Source organism: Clarias gariepinus, chromosome 2 (genome assembly GCF_024256425.1).
Source record: "Clarias gariepinus isolate MV-2021 ecotype Netherlands chromosome 2, CGAR_prim_01v2, whole genome shotgun sequence".
Lineage (NCBI taxonomy): Eukaryota > Metazoa > Chordata > Actinopteri > Siluriformes > Clariidae > Clarias > Clarias gariepinus.
Window position 1 is genome coordinate 10,740,383 of NC_071101.1, and position 12,366 is coordinate 10,752,748.

The 12,366-nt window shown below is 38.7% G+C and overlaps 1 long non-coding RNA gene across 1 annotated transcript; it reads right to left on the reverse strand.

The window, feature by feature from the left end:
* Positions 1 to 1,481: 1,481 nt before the first annotated feature.
* LOC128507363 (uncharacterized) lies at positions 1,482 to 3,156 on the reverse strand. Its single transcript, XR_008355815.1, has 3 exons — positions 2,632 to 3,156; positions 2,296 to 2,532; positions 1,482 to 2,170 (listed from the first exon to the last, which is right to left on the reverse strand). It is a non-coding gene; the product is annotated as an uncharacterized LOC128507363 (long non-coding RNA).
* Positions 3,157 to 12,366: the final 9,210 nt, after the last annotated feature.

Sequence of the window (12,366 nt, forward strand, 5' to 3'; positions counted from 1 at the left end):
TGTGATGCGGCAGGTTGATCCTCTCCTCACACATGTGTCAGATTTTATATTCTGGATGTTCATGCTACTCCGGGCTCACGGGTCCTCGAGTCAGCCTCCCAGAGCTAGCTTTGAGACCTCCTTGGCCTTTGTGCGCACACGCTACACAACCTTGGGAGTCCAGACACTTGCAGTGCGGCAGCGTTGGTATTCTCGTTACCATAGCGTTTTCATGCAGCATCGAGTGTAGCTTTTGAAAGGGAACACCTTGGGTTACTTTGCTGTAACCATGTTCCCTGAAAAAGCCGGAACGAGATGCTGCGCTCCAATTCCGCACTGCTTGCGTAACTGGACGTCCTTTCAGACAAAATTGATCTGAGGAATGTTTCCGGTTCACTCCTATTTATAACCTGATCTAGTCAGATGACGTCACCTGACCGAGGTTATACTTGCCAAAATTAGGTGTGTTTGATACACAATGCTTCACAACCAGCAACACAAAAAGATGTTTCCATAGTGTTTTCATGCAGCATCTCGTTCCCGCTTTTTCATGAGCCCTGTGGGACATGAGTGAAAAGTCTGCATGGAACAGTTTTGGATCCCATCTATGTCACTAGGTATATCCAAGCTTTCATAATATACTGTTTTAACTGTACTGTTGCCATGGCGTGCCACAATATTTCAATATTTATTTGGAGGGATGATATAGTCTTGTCACAGACTCTTGAAATAGCTGAAATATTGGGATGATTAAAAAAACATACATTGACCAACCATAACGTTATGATATGCCCAATATCGTGACCTGGACAGCTCTGGCATGACTTTACAGGACCTCTGTGGATTGCTGGTGTCTGGCACCACGATATTAGAAGTAGATCCTATGAAAGCTGTAGTGTGTGGGGTTGGGTCCTGTGGGTCCTGCACATCCCATGGGTGCTTGATTAGATTGGGATCTGGGGAATTTAGTGGCTGGTCAGTGGCCTGCTGGATCCCATGCATGGCAGGCTGTAGTGCACTGAGTGTGTGCCCTGATGCTTTTCTCTTGTGGACAGCTTTCACTTTTTTCAACAAATTGTGCTGCATTGGCTTTTTTGTGGGATCAGATCAGAAAATAAGGGCTAGCATTTGCTGCCCACTAGGAATAATTGTGCTCAAAATGCCCATAATTCTGTCACTAGTTTACTGGTTAATAATTAATACTGTTAATGTATTAACATTATCTGGTGTTAATGGTATGGCTCACTAGTTTTTTTTTGTGTCATGAATTAATATATTGAAGTCATAAAATAAAACACTGAGGCCACGAGACAAAATATTGAGGCCACTAGGCTTTAGTTAATTTTTTGGTGGGGTTATATAGTGAAAAATAATTTTATTCAAATTCCTTAAGGAGATGTGGGACAATAGTACTCATGACACAATAGTTGTGAGTTGAGGATGTCCTGTATTTTTTCCATCCAACCCAGGGTAAATTCCCAGTTCAGGCTGCATTGTTTGCATGAATGGCTGAGTAAACATTGTAAGATTACATAAAGTGAATAAATACATTTTTAGAGGGAAAAAGGAAATGAAAAGACAATGGTTTACAAATTACAGGGTGTCCCTGGGGGTTTGTTAATGTTTTCCTCTGAGACACTCAATAAAAATATTGATAGGAAACTTTAACATCATTTTAACAAGGGAAAGAATGAGTCTCTCTGTATCGGCCTTACTCAAATAAATACCTGCATGATAAAATTTATGTATTTTTTTACAATGTAATCCTATAACTTGTGGTTATTTAAGCAACCTAATTTACTACATTTGTATTAGTTTACTGCATGATGTATTAATAATGAATTGAATCTTATATTATGTAAAGCGTGTAGAAAGTGAGAAAATCACGGACACAAAGAGGCAGCTCCTGCGGTGCAAATAGTGCAGTATATTTATTATAATATAGGTGCAGGATGGCAAAACAAACAGTTAATTAGTGAGGAATGTTTCCGTGTTTGTACGTGCTGTTGGGATTCGACGGCTCGGTTGGGTCTAATATATGAGTTGCGGACGCAAAGCGATCAATGCATGGGAGTCTTGTGTATTTGGTGAGATGGGCTTTCAGTTGTTTGAATGCATTTTCTGCCTCCTCTGCTTACTGTACATAACAGTTTCTCTGGCTGTCCTTTTTTTAGGAGGTTCGAGATGGGTGCTGCAATAGAGAAGAAATTAGAGACAAACCGTCTATAGAAACTTGCTAGCCCCTAAAATACACGAACCTGTTTTGTTTTTTTATGTCGGCTGCGGGTACTTACGTACTGCCTCAATTTTGCTCACCTGCAGCTTTAAGAGACCGCGGCTGATCCAGTGTCCATTTAGTCCTAGAAAATATTTCGGGGCCCGATATGGTCTCTGTCGGGCGATCATTCCAGGCGACGTGTTTGATATCATGCCGGACCAAGTAAGTGAGCCCCAGGTCGGTGGACAACACGTCCTGGAACTAGTCAACTAGCTCCTTCAGTTCCTGGTACTGATCTGCCATCAGATGCTCTCTGTGTTGCACCTGTTCGCGACCTGATGGGGAGAGCACAGCAAGAACTGAGACATGGGGCAGTGGTTCTATCCACCATTTCAGTAAATGAATATCATATAAATCAGTGTTTTTTCGCTTACCGGGCTGCTTCAGACGGTAGTTCACCTGTCTCACTTGTTCGATAACTTGTACGGTCCTTGCCAGCGCACTGGAGGAGGAGCACTTGATCCCTGGGGCAAAATGGGGGCATATGGGGAGCACACTTGCAATCTTATCCTGTAAATCCTTCACATACTCTACGAGCAATCGGAATGGAGATGGTTGTTCCTCCCATGTCTCCTTCACGACAACTAATAGCCTGTGGAGCTGTCTCCTGAATAGTAGCTCGAACGGCGTGAATCCCGTGGGGACTTGTAGGGTTTCTCGCACTGTGAACAGAGCGTAGGGGATAAGCTGGTCCCAGTTTCGTCCAGTTATATCCACAACTCTCCTGGATAAACCTTAAACCTTTTTTACTAGCCCGTTCGTTAGTGAATGGACAGAGATGCGCTGCCTATTAATCTGTACTGGCTGGCATACATCAACCATTAGCTGAGACATGAACAGCATGCCCACTCTGCTGAAAAGTAGTACTAACTCCTTTGCGATGTTTTTGGTGATTGCTTTCTGGAGCGGAACCGCCTGATTTTGGAAGTGGGCCAACGAGGTCCATCCCGGCCAGTGAAACCTGTTTCTCACACTGATGATGGTGTTTCGCTCTCCCAGATGTCCTCCGAGGGGATAAGTGTGAGCGAGGCATCTGCCTTCCCTTGTGGAACTAGAGGTTCTAATCTGCAGTCAGTGTGATTATACACCAAGCCAATCTTTATTAGGAAGTAAGACGCCGGCGGCCAATTTTCTCTCGCCTTCGACTGCATCTTTAATTTTCCGCACCTGACTCCAGCAGTTTTGGAGGTGCACATCTTCATGCTAAAGCTGCGCAAAGCTGCTATCTTTCTGGATCTGGAAATGTGTCTCACCTTCTGCCTCGGCATTGGCCTCTTGGCGGTTGCGCTAACCAGGCTGGTGGGTTGTTGTTCGGCTTTGTCTGACATTTGCGACGTGGTTCTCACCTCTTCTGTCTGTTCCTGCCTTTTTTCTCTGGCAGTTTCCTGGGCTGATCTCTCCCTAAAATGAGAGGGACAGGCAGGTTAGGCCTGCAACCATGGAATATTTGCCCCATTGATCCTCCACAGTAAGTGGGAGCCAAGAGACCCTCTTCGGCGCGCTGGCTGTTGGCCCAAAGCCCCCAGTGTATATAAATAAATAATATTTCCAGAAAATATTATTTCTGGAATCCCAAAAAAATTTATTTTACAAATAGGCAAAATTTATTAAATAGTTTAAAGAGGTCATGTAATGATAATTAGAAAAATTTAATCATTTAAAAAAGCCTTTGAAGAATGAATGAAATTTGAAAATAAATCACAGTTTCCAGGACTGCAGTACAATATACAGAATCTGAACCTAGCTTGTAGCAGTATTGGAATGACACAAATGATAATGTGTAATTGTGTATCTCGTTACAGTAAAAACAAAGAACCAGGATGTAAGTTAACAGTACAAAGAACACCATTATATGTCTATAATAATCCCCAAGTTCAAAGTGCCCAAAAGTACAGCAAAAAAATAAAAAATAAAAAAAATCTCAAAATGACTTGACAGGTTCTAAATGACCTGAATAGTTTATGAGAAATGGCTGAGAAACTGGTGAGCCTTGTTGATCCTGAGGAATAGGGCCTGTCATGACAGTGAGACTTAGTCACAGTGAACAACCTGAGCATGCTCAGACGCACACACACAGCATTTGTAATACACCAGCAAATATTACAGTAAAATCTGTTTAAAATTTTATTTGCACAAAAACTTTGCCAAGTTTGGTGGCAAGCATAAATGCGGCTCAAAGATCAAAGAGTGAAAAATAGCAAACTATGAATCAAAGTGAGATAATATCACAACTGACAGGAAAGCTGAAACATTGTTTTAAGGGAAAAGGAATCAGCATTATTTAGAACAGTTCTGTTTGTTCAGTTCTTTTTATGCTCACTTTTTCTCTATCTCATTTATCCTGTTCAGGGTCACATGTCTACTAGAACCTAACAGAGAACCTAACAGGAGGAGGGGTACACCCTGCCAATCACATGCTCACTCACACTGCAGGCAATTTGGAAATGGCAATTAGCCTTTCCTACATGTCTTTGAAAACCTACCAAACAAGGAGATACCACGCAAAGTTCACTCACACAAACCCAACTAAGGAATTGAATCGCGACCCTTGTGGTGTGTGCCAAATTCAATGCAGTTAATTTTTTTCTTGTATACTAATATTTATATTTAAAAAATATAAATTCCACATATACACTTTGAGATACACTTTAAGATGATTTTGTGACACAGAACATTTTCTTCTGGTCATAAAGCGATGGACGAGATCAGCATTAATACTCAGGTAGGCTGTGGCATTTAAACCTTCATTTAAACCAACCTTTAATGCTTCATTGGTATTACAGGGCCCAAAGTGTGGCAAGAAAATTCTCTCCATAGCATTGCATCACCACCAGAATGGATTGATTGATGTTTTTTCCAAGTTCTGATAATACCATCTGATTTCGCAACAGAAATTAGGTCTTCTTAGACCAGGCAGTCTTTTTTCAAATCTTCTGTAGCCTCAAATTCCTGTTCTTAGCCGACAGGAATGTCACCATGTGGTCTTCTGCTGCTGTAGCCCATGTGCTTCTATGTTTGACATGTTGTGCATTCATAGATGCTCTTCAGCATACCTTGTTTGTAATAAGATGCTATTTGACTAAGTCACCTCTCTATCAGCTTGGACTAGTCAAGCCATTCTCCTCTGACCTCTGGCATCAACGGGGCATTTTCATCCAGGAAATTTTACTGGAGATTAAAACCCTAATGTATAAAAAATCCCAGTAGATGAGGTTTTTTATAAATACTCAGCCCAGCCTGCATGGCACTAACAACCATACCATGTTCAAAGTCACTTAAATCACCTTTCTTTTCCATGTTGGTACTTGGTTAAAACTTCAGGAGATCAATCAATCTTGACCATGTCTACAAACCAGTAGTATTATTTTCATTTATTAAACGTTTATGTCTATGTCTATTAAATTTGATTCTACATAAAGATCAAGTTAGACTAAAGGCAATTGTTTAGCAAACATGGCTGGTTGGTATGCATACAATGTGGACATGAGGATTTTCACGTACCATGACCAAGATACAAGCTTGTCCTGCTAAGCATTAAAGGCTCGTCCTCTGAAACTAGACCCTTTATGCATCTGGATGTTGAGTTTTTTTAAATATTTTTTAATTTTTTTTTGGAATTGTTTGTTCAACATTATCCTAATGCCATATCATAGCAAATCTAACTTTTAAAAACACTTCTGTTCCAATGTTGTGTTTTGTGCTTCGTCATTGCAACCTAATTACAGTGTTGTCACAATGTTGTAAAATATTAGGGTTCCTACTATGCAGTTCCTGTTATCACTTACAAATCATTTTACTCTATGATGTTGTTGATAAGGCAAATACAACAGTGCAAATAAAAATATGATTTATAGTAGAACGCATATAGTCCTCTGTTCTGAAGAGTTTCTACTGTCTAAAAAGATACAGTTAAAGCTTGATCTCATTACACAACCATATGAGTGATTACAGGGATTGTAAAACCTATTTATGTTGAATGTCTGCCATACAGTAAATCCCTATGCAAGTTGTTACTGTAGTGCATAAACAATGTGGTCTTAAAATAAATGCATTCATATACTGTAAACCTATGATTTACTTTGCAGGTGGAACTACGTTTACTAAAATATACGATTGAGAATTCATTATAACTTATCTTCAGGAACCCTTTGAAGATTTTCAGTCATCCAGGTGAGGTTAACTGGAAGTTGAGTCATGTCAAATGGTTTTCTTTCTTGTGGTTGGTACTGTAGGTTCCTTAAACATATTTGAGTTCTCCGAGGTCAAAAGATCCTCCCTTGCCTGAAAAGGCTTGTTACTGTATGTGAACAATAGAGAACGTAAGTGCAGGAGGGGAAGTCGTTAGAGAGCGCAGGGAGGGGGACTGTTAAGAAAAAGGAAGTCATGTCAGCTGGATTTGTTTTTTATTAGGTAGATACTAGTTTCACTACTTATCCAAGCATCTTCTTCAGGCTATTCGAGTCCAACAAGGTCAAAGGATTTTCATTGGTTTATTTGGTTTAGATTCTCTGACTTAGTACTAGTAGAAGACCAGGTGGTAGGAAAAAAATAAAAGATGGAAACAGCTGGTAAAGATGAGGTAGAAGATAAAAGGCAGAAGGTAGAAAATAAAAAAGCAGATAAAATCTGAAAGGAAAGGAAGGTATGTGGTCTAGGTGTGAGATATGAGTGACAACATCTGGGAGATTTGTTCTTTCGTTTTTCATGATGCATTCTCCAGTTCCCAGAACTGAACTGTTGTTGCCTCATTTGCATCTTTTGGGTGTGAGATTGCTGGTACTGACTTAAACTATTGTCTACACAAGTTGACATTTAAATATATTCATCACATATACATTACTTCTTTATTCTTCGCATATCCCAGCTTGGTTAATAAGAGCTGGACACATTATACAGTGCCCCTGATGCAGATAGGGCCTTGCTCGAGGGCCCAACAGCGGCAACCTGGCTGTAGCAGATGTAGGGTGGAGGTAAAGTAACTCTGTTCCATGTTTAAGCATATTAAGCCAACTGCCTGTGAAATCCAAAACTGAGCCTCAGTGTGTTACTGATATGATTAATGTGCCCAGACACACAATACTCAATCATGACAATATCATCATCATCATCATCATCATCATCTAAAGCTTTATGTTACTAAAAACCCCCTCTTTAGAAAAAGAAATATACTGTAACAGCAGGACCTTTCACTAAAAATACAATGCAAATTGTTCTGCTGTCATAAAATACTGTACATATGAAGATGATGTCATTTTCTATTATGGTAATATTTGAAACCAGATATCACTAAATCTGCTACAGACTTGCAGTGATATTTCCTCTTGCGGTGTGTGGGAGTATGTTTTGGTTTGTTTTACCAGAATGTCATGCCGCACTTTCTATCAGTAACGTGTCTGTAAAAAGTATGAACGCTGCAACAGCGCTTATCAGCTTAACATGATACATCTTCTAATATCTATACTACTTATACTGCATGTTAGATTAATTAAGTGTGACACATATGGTCAGAGGGGAAAACTCCTAAGCAGGTGTTACTACTGTAATACAATACACAAGAGCAGTTTACTGGTAAGTAACAGCCATAACTTCACATAAATAAACTGCTCATTGATCTCTGAAGAGTTGTTCAGCTCCCTCTAAACTCTTTAACTTTACCATTTTACAGTGAGAAGGTCCATTGACAAGCAAAAATTCTTTTGGACAGTTATCCAGCCAGACAGACTGCCTTTTTATCTCCAGTGGGTTTCCTTCTTAGGAAATTAATTCCAAGGTTTAATGTTTAGAAATGTAAGGAAAACTCAAAGACATGTAAACAGACCTCACGTATGTATCTTAAGTATTCATGTTTATGACAGCACAATAATTGAAAAAAACTAAACAAGAATGCTTTCTTTCAAAAAAGAACCAGAAAAGGACATCTAAATTAACCACAAATGTTATGTTATGATAAATTTCCATCTGATGAGACCAAGGTGATGAAGTTTTGTGATTATGCTTAGTGCCAGGTTTGGTTAAATCCAAAAACAGCACATTAAAAAAAAAAAAACAAAAAAAAACATTGGTGCATGGCTATAAAAAAATGCTATGATGAATTTTAGATTTACAGTATGCCAGAATATTATTGGGACAAATGTGAGGGCACTTGTTCGTCAAGCTAAGCTTGGCTGAAACTGGGTCATGCAAACACACCAGAATATGGACATCTGAATGGGAAAAGGAAAAGGAAATTAAGGTGTTAAAATGTGCCAGCTACTTATGTGGAATCTAGTGAGAATGAGAGATTTGTTTTTAAATGAATCCCCTCAAACATTAGTGACTGGAGGGAATGTTCTAAAAAAAAATGGGTCAAGATAGAATTAGTAAACTCTTAGGACTGGAAGTAATTTTTGGTTGTCCTAATTATGGGTGAGAATTAGACACGACTAAGTTAAGGAGAAAATCAGAAATCACACCCCCCCCTCCTCCCCCCCGAAAATCTAGTCAGTGCCAAGATTTTTTTTTCCATATTCTTTACAGTTTAAATGATGAATTAAATAGTGTACACAATTTTAGTTAATTTTTTCCTGTTTTTTTTATTCGCGTATATAGGGCTCAGGATTGTGCAGTGTAGAGTGATGTATTGTTTTTTTAAGCACAAAATAGGTAAAAAAATAAAATAAAATAAAAATAAAACATGAGAAATAAAACGTTTAAAAAAAACGGTCACATAGACATAGCATAGAGACACACGATTAAATGTTTTTTTTAGGAATTTTCTTTCTAATTCAGTCATGTCCAATTACTTCCCGTCACCAAAGGCTTCCACATTAAGCTACTATTACAACTCAGTCGGGAGGGCTGAAGACTATCGCGTGTTTCCTCTGAACCACCTGACGCCAACCAACTTGCTCACGCACCATTGGGGGCGGCGTAACACACTTAGAGGACAGTGTTATCTGCTCCATGCGCTTGTGTGAGCTCACAGACGGCCCTGATTGGCTGCAGAGCCGTGATTGATGTGAGAGCTCTAAGTACATAAGTACCTCTCATCCCTCCCCTCTGAGAGCCCTTCGGCTGCGAGAGGTTACAGCATCACCCGGGAATCGAACTTGCGATCTCTGGGATGATAGGGCGAGTGCTTTACTACTGCGCCACTCAGAGGCAGAAAAAATAGCCTTTATAAAGTTCTACAATGACATGCAATGTCATTCCCGTAGTAGTAACATTTACACGTTATAAAATATACTTTCATTCTACCTGACATATGGTAAAAAACCCAAATTTGATGTCTGAAGCCTCCCTGTTAACACACAGAGGCAGGACTTCTGTAAGAGAACATTTTTATTTATTTATTTATTTATTTAATAATTCTCATTCACCTATGTTGTAGTGCTGGAACTGTGTCGCTTGAGTTTTAAGGGGTTAAGTTTAAGTTTATTTATGACGTCCTGTGTTCAGTACCTACTGTAAAAGATATTTAGGTGTACAAAACTCCAGATATTGCACAAGGTACAGCCTCATTTAAATAGACCCTTAACATAAAGTTGTGAAAATAGTAAAAGCATGCTGTTTCTAAATGCTCCAGAAATGGACCTGGGAGTATCTGGGATTCATCATAAATTTTAGTCCACCAAGGTACTTTAACTGTATTTTCATCACGCCTAAATAAATAGAGAAATAAAAGAAAATCAAACATCACAGTTAAAGCTTTTTCTGGGCACAAGTCCACTTTTAGTCATGCAGGACAAGAGTTAATGAGTAAATACATTAATGTGTTAATGTTTCTGCCCACTATGACACTTCCTGTGTGCATAAAGTGCAGTCTGTTCAGAGTGGGTTTTCCTTTTAGCAGGTCAAATGTTAACATCCATGTTCCTAACTTTAAATGATTATGGTATCTTTGTGTAATCATCCTCAGACATCCTGTTCTCCATACCAGTCATATTATTTTATAAAATAATAAAACAATAGTGTTATTTTTAAATAGTAAAAATACTTCATTATCTTGAACAAGGAAATGCAGGTTTACGCCCAGGTTAGAGCCAGGTAAGTCTGCAAAGAGCAAAAAATAATCTAGGAGTGAATTCCAAAAACAGGATGGAATTCCCACTATTGCTCTGCTGATCTTTAATTTATGTTTTTCCCCAGAGTTGTATATGTATACTGTACATACTGTAATAATATAAATACACTCCATACTGGCTTTTGACATGGCCAAGGGGGCAAATATACAGTAGATCATAAAAAGAATAGGCTCAAGAACAGACCCCTGAGGGACTCCACGGGTGGCAGGGAGTGTGGTAGACCAGAAACATCCTATGGATACAAACTCTGATTTGTCTGAAAGATAACATTTGGTCAGAGCAGACCCAGAGAGACCACAGTGCTTGTGAAGATGCTCAAGCAAGATGTCATAGTTGAGGGTATCAAATGCAGCTGTTAAACCTACTTTTATTATTAAGCATGGCTGTGATTTTTACTTTCAATAATCTTATGATGCAGCTTCTCTTTGTGTTTAAGTGACCTCTGATTGTAGTCATGCATGTTTATTTATTTATTCATTTATTTTAACCACTCTACTTCTACACTTTACTTCTATGAGTTTATGGTTCTCATTATGCCTACAAATTTAAAGAATTCTACTAGATTCCAGTTATGTTATCAATATCATTATAATTTAAAACTCATATAAATAATTTCTAAAAGCTTCTGAAAGCTTCCGAAATGCTGTAGCATCATTTTTATGTTTAACTTTATGTTATCAAGGGTAAGGATGACTTTCACACACACACACACATACACACACACACACACACGCACGCACAAGCATGCAGAATTGTTTATTAAAACTGGTGTAATTTCTGCTGCAGCCCACACACACATACAATATATTGGACTGAAGGCATTTAGTACATTAACTTACACACTGAAAATATTAATATGAATATATTATATTAAATATTATTATTATTATTATTATTATTATTATTATTATTATTATTATATAATATTATTACATGTAAAAATGTAAATATGTAAATATTAGTAGCTGATGCACTGCAGTTTCTATTTTTGTCCAATACACATGACCTACTTCCGTGATTTGTTCACATCTGCGAATGTAAGATGTTTAATTTTTTTATTCTTCTCGAGTGAGGTGGAATATTATAATTCCTACGCTTAGTCAACGCTGTTTTGCTTATGGGTAGTGAGGAGTCCTTGCTTGTGACTCGGCTGCCTTGTGGGCCGTTGGGCTGGTAGCTATGGTGTGAGTGCTGATTAAGTTTTTTTATCTTTATTTTTGATTAGCTTTTACATTTAATTCTTGTTTTGTGTGGATTGAATTGTCCTTATTAGAGGATTGTTTCTCATGTCTGCCTTGTGTATTATGTTGAGACGCGCGAGTGTTTGTGTTGTTATTTTCTCTTTTAGTTATGTTAATTTATGTAAATCTTAGGAGAAGACTTGATGTCTTAGTTCATATACTATTGAGTCTGTGAAACTGTTAATATATATATTGGGTGGGTTTTGGATGATTTCCTGAGCTGCGGCCGGCCTTCTTTGGTCTTGTTAAGTCTCTGGCCCCTTTCCCCTTCTCCCCCTGAGGAGTGTTCTTATAAACTAATTTTTGTTTATTGCTTCGGCGTCTTTTGGGAGCAAGTATTTTAGTTTTGATAATAAAATATACCTTTTGTATGGGTACCCATGTCTTACTTGATTTTTATTCTTGCCTTCGATTGGTAGACTTTATGTGTGTCTTTATTTTCTGAGTATTCCCCTGGCGCCCCACAGTCAGATGAAATTAATTTGCAAATTCCGCCTTTCGGGAATTACGGTCGCTACATCCTGAAGTCAACAATCATCTCTTTTGTCTTATCGTCGTTCAAAGACAGGTTGTTGTCTTTGCACCAGTCCATTAGCCTCTACGCTTCCTCTCTGTATGCTGACTTGTCATTCTTGCTGATGAGACCCACCACAGTCGTGTCATCAGCGAACTTAATGATGTGGTTCGATCTGTGTCGCTATACAGTTGTGAGTCAGCAAAGGGCTGCGCACACAGGCCTGTGCAGCCCCAGCACTAAGTGGGGGTGGTGCTGGAGGTGCTAGTTTTATCATAATGTTTGATAGTT